The sequence below is a fragment of the Camellia sinensis genome, chromosome 6 (genome assembly GCF_055761805.1).
Source record: "Camellia sinensis isolate YWXY chromosome 6, ASM5576180v1, whole genome shotgun sequence".
NCBI classification, from domain to species: Eukaryota; Viridiplantae; Streptophyta; class Magnoliopsida; order Ericales; family Theaceae; genus Camellia; species Camellia sinensis.
The window spans coordinates 122,103,288-122,115,767 of record NC_138966.1 but is presented as its reverse complement, the minus strand read 5'-3'; positions in this window follow the sequence as shown (position 1 = coordinate 122,115,767).

Below are 12,480 nucleotides of genomic sequence, written 5' to 3'. Positions count from 1 at the left end.
TTTTCTCTCTTTTCTTTCTTTTTCAATCATTTTTTTTCTCACACACATCTAGTCAATTACAACAAAATATCAAATCATCTCAAACTCTTATACTCCAAAACTACTTCCAAAATATACAACCAAACAAACCAAAAAAATTTCTAAACTTCCTCTACAAAATATTTTTTGAAAGTTTATCTCTCAAAACCAAACCAAACACACCCATTATGTTTGGAAAGTTAGTTGATTTTTTTATAGTTAATCTGATGATTGTGGGAGAAATAATGAAATGATTATGGGTTAAATGTGACATTTTAGAATTATTCTATTTGCACCTAAATAATAACTCAATACGTCTAATTAAAATTTTTAAAATTTAGTTCTTATTATACCTTAATGTAAATTTAATAATAACGACATTGCACATTAAACCCTAAAATAAATATTTTTTTTCCTCATAATACACCTAAACCACTTATACATATTTATTATATTAAACTCTCTTCATTGTTTTTTTCATAAGTTTCAATTATTTTCTTTTAATTTTTTTTTTCACTTCAAAATTTCAATCCCCCGACTAAAACTTAACATTATTATCAATATCATTCAACATGTTTGGTTTGCGTTTTTTGGATTAAGTTTTTTAAAAATTGAATTTTTGATTTTCGTATTTTTTTGTTTTTAGTGAATGTTTTTAAAATTTTAAACATTTTTTTTACTTTTTTAGATACACCTTACCTAGATGTATCTAAAAAGTAAAAAATTTGTGAAAAAATATTTTTTAAAAATAATAAATACATAAAAATACAAAAAATATACCGAATTCTTGTATTTTTGGTATTTAGTGAATTTTTAAAAGATTTTTTTATAATTTTTTTACTTTTTAGGTGTATTTATGTTAAGTGTGTCTAAAAAGTAAAAAAAAATGATTAAAATATTAAAAAAATTCATTAAAAATAAAAAAACACAAAAAATAAGTAAGTATAATTTTCTGAAAAGTGTTTTGGAAAAATAGAACCAAGCAAGCTGATTTTTTTTTATTGTGTTATTTACAAATAAAAAAATTTAAACAAAATCTACAATAGATAAAAATAATAATCAAATAAGAAAAGTATTCCTATATATGCGTAGATGACAAAGAAGCATTCCTACGTTCGCATAAAATAATAAAGGAAAAATTGGCCTAAGGTCCCTCCCCAACTTTTGATAGGAAGAAAGGTACACAATAACATGTTTTGATTTTGGCAAACTGAATATTCTATTGCTGACTTCATGATAGAGATTTTGGAAACTGATTTCGAGGTGGAGATTTTGTCGAAGATTTCGTAGGGATTTCGCAAGTGTTGCAGTGGACTTGACGATAGAGATTACGACGATCGTGTAGGTGTTATAGTGTGTTGATCGCGTAGGTTTTTCAATGGAGTTGAACCAGGTATGGTTTCGATAGAGATTCTACATGAATTTTTTATTTTGTTTTGAATTTTATGTAAGGATTCCGATTTCATATTAGTTTTTCGAGTGTATTTTTGCATTAGGTTTTTGTTTTCAGTTTTGATCAATTTAAAAGAGAGGCTAGCTCAATGAAGTTGTTTATGATTTTTGGAGTTGATTTTTCATTTGCTGTTATTGATCAATTTTAGATAGAGGCCAGCTTGATAGAGTTGATTTTTATTTTTGGAATTAATTTTTCATTCTCTATTTTTTTATCAATTTCAAAGAATCTTGATGGTGTAGTGGATTTTGATGTTTAGAGTTCATTTTTCATGCCCTTTTTTTCATCAACATGCTGATCAGAGTTCATTTTTCGTGCTCTGTTTTTCATCAACATGCTGATCAATGATAAGTTTTGTTCTCTAGTTTTTCAAATCAGAGAAATTTGTTTAAACCAGAGAAATTTCATTCTCTGCACTTTTGTTGGTATAGTCTAGAGAAAATTGTAAGTTTGTTATTATAATCCAACGAAAATTACAGAGAAAATTATAAGTTCATATGGACATATTATTAGAAGTTTCTAATGCAGATAGAATCTGAGGAAGTGAATGTAAGTTCTTAAATTTCTCTGGACTTTTATTTGTAGTTGAGAGAAAATTATAAATTTGTTATTCACTTTCAGTTTGTAGTTCAGAGAAAATTATAAGTTTGTAGAAAATGAATATAAGTTTTTGTTTCTCTGAGCAAATTTTTTTTTTTTGTGTTTTCTTTCAGTTTAGATGGGCAGTGCAGTGTTTTTTTGTGTATCTTGAAGGTGTATATGAGTTTGTAAATTTCTTTGGATTTTGATATGATTGTATAATTGCAGAATGACGCAGAGAATTGTAAGCTTGTCCGTCAGTGAAAATCACAGAGAAGCTTATAATTTTATAACAGATCTTTTGTGTGATTTTTGTCTATGATTATGTTTAATAGTTAGCAGTAAATTTCTCTGTAATTCTCTCTGGATTCATTAATTTTTCTGTGATTTTGTTTTTGTTATCTTGAAGGTGAATATAAGTTTGTAAATGTCTCTGAACTTTTATTTGAGTTCAAAGAAAATCATAAGCTTGTTATTATAATCCAGAGAAAATTATAATTATTAGAAATTTCTCTAGACTTTTATGTTGTTCTTGTGAAGTGTTTTTATGTTGAACAAATTATTTTTCTTGTTTTTTCTTTCAGTTTTGATGGACAGTGCAGTGTTGTTGCTGTGCAAATATGGGAATAATACTATTGTCATTAATGTTTCATGCGAATTAAATTTTGAGGAATTAGTTGGCATTTTGTGTAAAACATGGGAGAATTTGAAACCTGAGACGATGTGTATTTCATATTCTATTGTGGGCCATCCGAATTGTATGGTTCGAAATGATATTGATTTTATGAATATGTTGAGGGTTGTTTGTACACGCGATGTTGATATAGTTGATGTTTTAATTACTAGGTGTAGTACTTCTGATCAAGAAGATGAAGTGGGGTCTAATTGGGTAGATTTTGTGCATGGTGAATGTGATAGACTGGTGGATATTGAAAGGAATTCACTTTCTAAGTTTTGTTCTCACCAAGAAAAGGTGTTATTATCAGCTGGTTGGTGAAATATTATTACGAGTGTTAGACAAAAGTTTGAGGGTGGTGTGGTTGAGTTCTGTACTATTTTATGCAAGTATGCTATTGAGGTTGGCTTTCAGTTTACGTTTGTTAAAAATGACAAGCTGAAGGTTACGGCAGAATGTGCATATAAGGAATCAAGGGGATGTATGTGGCGTGTACATGCTTCAATTGAAAAAACAAATGGGTTCTTTTACATCAGAACTTTGAACAATGAACATACATGTGGTGTGGCAGTTCGTACTAGTAAACATGCTAGGATGACTTCTTGCTTAGTTTATGGGCTGATACTTGAAGAGGTAAGTGCAAAACCTTTAACTTGTCCAGTGGATGTTGTCAAAGAAATGAAAGACAAGTATGGGGGCTTAATTAGTTATGACTGTGGTTGGTTGGGGGTTGAAAAAGTAAAATGTAGTACATATGGGGATTCTTGTTTGTCATTCGATCAATTACAGTGGTATTTTGATGAGGCATTGAAAAACAATCCAGGTAGTCGTTTTGAGTTAGATTTTGACGATAACAAGCGTTTCAAAAGAGTGTTTGTGGCTTTTCATACATGCATTGCTGGTTTAAAATATTGTCGGTCATTGCTGTTTCTTGATGGAACATTTTTGAAAGACGATACAAATGAGTTATGCTTGCTGCGACGGGAAAATATGGGAATGAAGGTAATTGTAAATATATTTTATTTTATCTAAGTATGTGAATTTTCTATACATGTAGGAATTGAGTGAATGTGATTTTTCTCTGACACTTTGAATTTTCTCTGGTTTTGGCCACTGTGTGAATTTTCTCTGGTTGTGGCCAGTGTGAATTTTCTTTGGATTTTGGTTAATGTGTGAATTTTCTCTGGATGTTGTTATTGTGTGAATTTTATCTATAGTTAGTCACTAAGTGAATTTTCTCTGGATATTGTCACTAAGTGAATTTTCTCTGGATGTTGCCAATGTGTGAATTTTATTTGTAGTTGGTCAGTATTGAATTTTCTCTGGAGTTTGTCACTAAGTGATTTTTCTCTGGAGGTTGCCGTTGTGTGAATTTTCTCTGGATGTTGGCAGTGTCAAATTTCTCTCGTTGTTTATTGTTCAAATTTTCTCTGTATGTGTATATCTAATATGCTAGGTCCTATTTGTTTTGTAGGTTTTTTTCCTATAGCTTTTGTTGTTGTTGATGCTTAGATTAAAGACAATTGGTATTGGTTCCTCGAACATTTATGTGAAGTATTGGGATCGGAGAGGGTGATAAGTTCCATATCAGATCGACATTGTGGTATTGTGGAAGGAATTGGTAGGTTTTTCCCTAATTGCTTTCATGGATTTTGTCTTGAGCATCTAAAGAGAAATTTGACGGATAAGTTGTCATGTGGAAACACAAATTTAGTTAGGGAGACGACTGTGTCCAAGTTTTCAAAATGTGCATATGCGCCAACAAAGGCATCATTTCATATTAAGTTAAATGAATTAAACAGTGAGGGAGGAGACATTATGAGTGTTTTCTTGAGAAGTTTACCATATGAAAATTGGAGTGATGCATATTTTGAAGGGAAACGTTACGGTGAGATGTATTCAAATGTTGCTGAGTCATTCAATTCATGGATACGAGACGCTCGGCACTTGTCAATAACAAATTTGGTGGACATGATACGGTTACAAATCATGAATATGAGGTCTGATAGGAGGCTGCTCTCTAGTAAATGGAATAAAGTTCTATGCCCTCGTATGGATAGTGTATTAGAGAAGGCTTTCTTGGATGAGAGGACATGGAATGTGAGTTTATCATCTGATAATGTCTTTAAAGTGCATTGTTTTCTTTCGGTTATGGTTGATCTTGGGTTGAGAACTTGTTCATGTCGAAAATGGGAAATAAATGGGTATCCATGTCAACATGTTGTTGCTGTAATTTTTAGGAGTGGAAAGAATTTGAATTCATTTGTTGAACCATTTTTTCATGCTGATATGTATCGTCAAGCATACTCGTTTTCGATTGGCCTAGTTCTAATTGTTGAAAAACCTGTATGTAGCATTGATGATACTATGATTTTACCTCTATTGAGTAAGAGACCAGCTGTGAGGCCAAAAAAGAATAGAATTGCTTCTACTGGAGAGTTTAAAAGGGTGATTAAGTATAGTCGTTGTGAAAGTATTGGTCGCCATAATAAGAGGACATGCAAGGAACCTTTGATAAATAGTTGAGGATAATACATTTTATTGATTGAATAATACATTTGATGATTACTTTGTGTATTTTATTTTGTGAAATGTATTTTTTGGACAGTGTATATAATAACACCTATCAAATTCATCCAGATAAATTTTCCAATAGCAGTGAAAGTGTGCATTGTGTTTTTTGATACATACTATAGGTAGTGTGTTTATAATACCAGTCAAATTCATCCAAAGAAATTTGTCTATAACAGAGAAAATTCTATGTGCATTGTGTTTTGAAGCTTCAAATTCATCCAGAGAAATTTGCCAATAATAGAGAAAATTACTGTGTGCATTGTGTTTTTTGAATTTAATGATTGTTTTGTACTAACACAGTGCATTACAGATTGCATGATCATATAGGCACCCTCTTTGGGACGATACGAGTTAAATTTTTCTGTGAATTTCTGGTAACTTCATACCAGTCAAATTTATCTATAGAAATTTGCCAATAGAAGAGAAATTTACGATGGGCATTGTGTTTGTTGAAATGAGCATTGTGTTTTGTGAGGTCCAATTCATCTAGAGAAATTTGTCGATAGCATTGAAAATTACAATGTGCATTGTGTTTGTTGAAACATACTATGGGCATTGTCTTCATAATACCAGTCAATTTCATCCAGACAAATTTTTCACTAGCAGAGAAAATTATCTGTGCATTGTGTTTTGAAGCTTCAAATTCATCCAGTGAAATTTGCCAATAACAGAGAAAATTATCTGTGCATTGTGTTTTGAAGCTTCGAATTCATCCAGTGAAATTTGTCAGTAGCAGAGAAAATTACTGTTTGCTTTGTGTTTTCTGAATTTGATAATTGTTTTGTACCAACACATAGCATTATAAATTACATGATCATATAGGCATCATACCAGAGAAATTTATGTTATTGGCAAAATACGAGTTAAATTTCTCTGTGAATTTCTGGTAACATCATACCAGAGAAATTTCTATAGACAATTTTCTCTGTGTGGATTGTGTTGACAATCACAATAAAAAAATATATATTTAACCACTAATAACTATGAAATTTACATTAGTCAAAAAAAGATATATACATATATGTCAAACATCATCATTCATTCAATGTATGAAAAACAAATTTAATGGTTAATCCTAATTACATTGTGTACATTGTCTTCTTTTCACTAGTGTGCTTTCACTATTATACTTTTGGTTCTTCTTCTGGTGGTATTTGAATTGGTTCTGTCCATGACCGGCCGACTTTGGTCACAAATCTCTCTATGATTTTTGCCCTCATCAACCTTACGTCTTGTGTGGACAATTTGGAGCTGATAGGTTCATGGTTGCTATATTGTCTCATTATGTAGCATACAAAGACGCCACAATTCAGGCTGCATACAAATTATAGGTATAGTTAGTTTTAAAAAACATTCAAATTAGATTATCTTATTTATGAATGTTGTATGAAACTTACGAATCACTGTCTTGTTGTAGAGCATTGTTGACATATTCAAAGTCGTAATTTGTGTTTTGTGAGTCCATCAATTTGAAAGAGAGTTGTGATTGTGCCTCTCTGGCAAGCTTTCAAAAAATTCTCCACATAATCTTGCTGCAAAAAAATAATTTTTAAATAACAGAGAAATTTACAGACAAATCAATGGGATTCTATGAAAATTATCATCACATAAACATTATGATGCATCAGAGAAATTTGAACTCGTTACCAATTGTTTTGCATCTTTGATATATTTGTCTTGTGCATCATCCCTCCTTGGCCTTAGTGAGTTGTAGAACCTCCATAAATTGTCTTGTTTGTCCAAGACTAGCAAGGTCCAGTGATTTCCATCTGTTGGCTTCTCATTTTTACCCCCAGTATTTATCGTATGTTCCTTCATGTTGTTTCAAGATGCTTGTCAAATAATGAGAATCAAAAAGTTTGATCTTCCATCATCTTGATGAAGTTCTGCGGTCAGAGAAAATAAAAAAATGGTTATGTTATGAGAAAGTTGAAATGACAGGGATTTAAGAAATATACGCACAGATAAATTTTAAATGCACACAATTAGCCAGAGAAAATTAGACAAGGGGCACAACTGGCTTCAAGAAATATCTTAACAAGAGAAAGTAGTAAATAAATTCCAGAGAAAATCAAATAAAAGTGTAGTAACATACTAAGCTTATGGATGTGAAAAAATATGAAGTTGGTTGTTGTCATTTTCTCCTTTGGTCAGCAAATAAGATCTCTCCATAGCCATCAATGACCTGAAAAATATCATTTATAATTGTAACATTGGTTTATAATGGCTAATGGAACATTGCAGAGAAATTTTGATGAAAGGCTTACATTGTTGGCAATTTCTTTTTGCTTTATTAGGTTTCCAATATCTTCAAAGGTAATGAGATTCAACTCACTCGTCCAAATTAAAGCCCTACAAGATGACAAAGAAGGGATTTAATAGTTGTTAATGCAATATAAGTTAGTAAATTGTTGTTTGTTATTTTCTTTTTTATTTGTTGTACTTACTCGAGTCCAGACACATTTGATATGTGCTGCAAGATGTCTTTTACATATTCTTTTATCAATCTTGAAACTGGTAGAGTTTGTGGAACAACCCAAGATTTTCTGATGTTTGTTAATGGAGGCAAGACTTACGCATCGGCATCAAGTACTTCTTTGTCATTGGTGGTTTGCTCTGTTTGCTTTGCAGCTTGCCTTAAAGCTCTAGTCACCTTTGCAACTTTGGGATATTGAAATTTTGGATCTTACTGCTTTTCTTTCCTTTCTTTTGCCTTTAAATTCTTTGTCATTGATGTAGGATCTTTTTTCACTGTCACTGCAGACAGTGAAAATATCAGTAAAAGTGAAATTTCTCTGAAGTAAGAGATGATATTTCAATATGTAAATTTATTTGATTCAATATTTTTCAGTTACCATAGACTTTTGTCTTTTGTTTTGGTCGTTCTTTGTGTGTCACTTGTTTTTGCTGGGTTGTTGGTTGTTGTTCCACTTCTATTCCAACTATACGCAGTGAAAATCAAATAAGCCCCAAAAATCAAATAAGCAAAGAGATAGAGAAAATCAAATAAGTAGTAGAAATCAATAGAAATAAGCAGCAGAAACTAGTGTGGTCAGAGAAATTTAACTTCCAAAGAAAATTATAATAAATAGAAATTTCTCTGAGTTATGTTAACATAAGGACATAACTTTTTGTGGCTCAAGATTTTTACTAACCCTGTGGTTGAACTTGTGTTGGTGTTCGGTAAGGTTGTGTTGCTAGTTGGACGGATAGTTCTTGAATTTGTTAATGCAATCTAGCATTTTCAGTTTCAAGCTCTAAAATTGAATACCTCAACTGTTGAATTGTTTTTGTATCATCTTCTTTTTGAACCTCCAACATCCTTAGTTTTATTTAGATTGTGTTGTCTCTTTGTTAAAGTTCTGAGTTATGTGATGTCAAGGTCCTTATTGCAATATCATTTTCTGCAAGTAATTCATTCCAATTTCTCTCTTCTTCTATTTTAGATTTAGAAAGTGCCTTTAGTCTTTGATGTAGATCAGCAATTTAGGCATCCTTCGATTCCTCAGATTCTTGAGGCTGATGCATTGTTGAGCCATAAATGCTATCATGATGTTGGTCCATCGACTCATTATGTTCTTCTTCATCACTTTCCTCATTGTTTTTTTCTTACTGTTTAGATTGAGTGCCTTTATCTTTTTCTTCACTATCTTCTTCTTTCTGTTCATTTTCTTCTTCGTCTTCTACTTCTATTTCTTCACTTTCTTATCTGGCTTCTGCTTCTCCACTGCTTGCTTGATCTTCTTGTCCATTGCTGGCTTCGTGTTCTTCTATGTTGCCTTCTCCTTCTTCATTCCTTGGTTCTTCAGATGAATCTTCTAATGTCTCATTGAATTTGACAATTGCCCTTTTTTATTCTTCTTTCTTTTTTTTACTAAGACAAAACTCCTCTGATGGGTTTTTAACTAGCTCCTTGTTATCTGTCTATAACAGGAGGCTCTTTTATTAGAGAAATGTTACAAAATTCACTGAGAGAAAAAATTCAAATAAGGAAAATAAAATTCATCTAAATGATACTAATAGGAAACAAACAAGAGAAAATTGTATAAGCCAGAGAAAATTACAGACGATGAGTTAATTTTATGAGGCAGAAAAAATCATGAAACAAGCAACATAATTTAGATATCAGAGCAAATCAAACAAGGCATATAAGTTAATGTTTTACTATAATTGTGTCAGAGAAATTTGGATTCCAGAGAAAATTCATTAGAAGGGTAAAAATAAACGGTGTTAATCAAAGATGCAAGGCACATAAGTTATGGGCCAGAGAAAATTACATACAAGGAGAAACAATTTTATGGGCCAGAGAAAATTATGAAACAACCAACATAATTCAGATATTACAGAAAATCAATCAGGGCATATAAGTTAATGTGTTCCAATTGTGGTCAGAGAAATTTGGATTGCAAAGATAGTTGATTACAATGGCAGAAATAAACCAGTGGTAATCAAAGAAGAAACATAAATTGATAGTTCAGAGAAAATTGATCTCAATCAATCAAGGCACAAGGAGGGAAACAAACCAGCGGTCAGAGAAATTTTGGAATTTCACTGAGATTTCAATGGCGATAGAAATCTAACCTGTCGAGGTGCAAGAGAGTGGACTGGTGTCTTCTGTAGCTGTTTCGTCAAGCTTTGCAAGTTCCACTTAGCACATCTTGGGAAGTCAGTTGTGTTACTGCCTTTCAAGTCAATAATATTTGCATGTTCACATAGACAATACTGTGATGGGAATTAAAGTAATTATATTTTGCTAAACACACAGATTTGTAACTATGATAACTGCAAATTTGAATACTTACTAGTAATGCAATGACACATCTCGTAACTTTTTTTGGAGTTTTGTGCAATGCTATGATAGAATCAATCAATGTTGATGTGATTACTTCTGACCAATCATATTGTTTCATTGATTCAAGAGGTTTCACATACTTTATAAAAACCCACCCTATTGAATTCCCACTTGTTGCAAAAAATAAGGTGAGACACAAGTACAATGTAACAATGATTGCTACATCTTTGTAGTCAGTTGGTTGCTTGCCTTTCATTGCTTTGACCAAGGCATTTTTAAGAACAGGACCAATGAGCCTTGTGTCCTTTGGGAATCTTCTCCTTAGGAATGCAGATTTTAGCTTTTTAGAGTATCTTAATGACATGGCTCATTTACCTCATTGCAAACCAAAAATCAAGGTCATGTCATTGGTTGTAAAGGTCAAGTTCTTTTTACCAATTGTGAATGCTTTTATTTTTTCATTGTAACATTGGATTATTGCAACTGCATCATCATTAGATTTCCTAGATTTCCTTGGATCCATCCTTCCAATGGTTAGAGCTTCGATCAAATACCAGAATGGGGTCTTTTGAAGCTCTACAAGTTGATTTGAATTGAATTTAAGTGTTTGAAAAAATGAGACAACAGATGAGAGGTTGGATCAGTATTGAATGTTGTAAAGAGCCCTTTTTCTTTGGAGTTTAACAGGTTTTTTCCCCCTTGAGCTTGAGTCTTTTGAAGTTAGGGTACTCACCTTGATGTTAGTTGCTTCATCACCTTAGACTTGCGTGTTTTGGCAAGGAGTTTATGGTGTTTTGCTAGTTTTTGATCTTAGATCATAAGAAGACTGAAAGAGTTTCTGTTTTTTGCTTGGTGTTTCTGGTGTTTTGCTACTTTTACGTTTTGCCATTTCTAGACAATGATGAAAACATAAAGATGTCAACATTAAATCCTAGAGAAAATTGAACATGCCAGAGAAAATTGGACATAAGGGAGAAAACTAAGGTGGCCAGGAAAAATTATAAATGTCAGACACTAAAAATTAACTGTCATAGTACTAATTGTTTTCCTGTGGAATACATCTAGCCACATAAAATTTCCATTCCCAGAGAAAATCAACAAAGCAACATAAACATGGCAGAGAAATTTTCAATAATTGTTAAAATTACATATAGAAGTAAAATATAGCTAGAGAAAATTGAAAAAAGAAACATATATCTAGCAAGTACAGAAAATGAATGACAGAGAAAAGTAAACATGGCAAGCCAGAGAAAATTTTCATTCGACAATTTGCAAGATAAAATAAACAAAGCAACGTAAACATGCCACTGAAAATTATACAACATTGAAACCAAGAATTGAACAAAATAAACATACCAGAGAAAATTATACATTCCGGAGAAAATTTCAAGTCCATAATATTAAAATGCTAGATAAATTTACATACACAACCAGGGAAAATTAAACATGATAGAGACACACAAGGGAGAAAAGTGATGTGACTAGAGAAAATTATAAATGCCAGAGAAACTTAGACAAAGACAAGAGAGTAATAGACATTCCAGAGAAAAATACATATTCCAGATAAATTTATAGACAAAATCACGGAAACATGTTCAAGAATAAGATCAAAACACAGAGAAATAACTTTTTTTCAAAATAAACATGCCAGAAAAAATTTAAAGAAGAAACATACATTCCAGTCCATAATATTAAAATGCCAGAGAAATTTACATACACAACCAGAGAAAATTAAACATGATAGAGACACACAAGGGAGGAAAGTGATGTGGTCAGAAAAAATTATAAATACCAGAGAAACTTAGGCAGAGATAAGAGAGTAATAGACATTCCAGAGAAAGATAGACATTCCAATTAAAAATACATATTACAGAGAAATTTACAGAGTAGAGAAATTTATAGACAAAATCACAGAAACATATTCAAGAATAAGATGAAAACACAGAGAAATAACTTTTTTCAAAATAAAATGCCAGAGAAAATTCAAAGAAGAAACATACATCAAGCAAAAATCAGAGAAATTCAAATGTCAGAGAAATTTATAGATAAAATCACACAAAAATGTTCAAGAATAAGTTCAAAACACAGAGAAATAACTTTTTTCAAATTCATGTAGCTTTTTATTACAAAACTGAAACCCTAATTTATGAAAGGTTAATATAAAATGCAATTAACTGTGTTTCCAGAGAAAATCTAGTTGTATTGTAGAAAAACTTTCCAGAGTTAGGATGAAACTTTAATGACGAGCTGATATGCCCTGAGATGAAGATGCGACGTGACGAAGATGAATTGAGATGACGATGAACAGTGAAAACGGGGTCAGAGAAATTTGTGAGAAAGGAATGAGAATGATTTTTGCAGAAGATAATGAAGCTCTAATGTCGATGG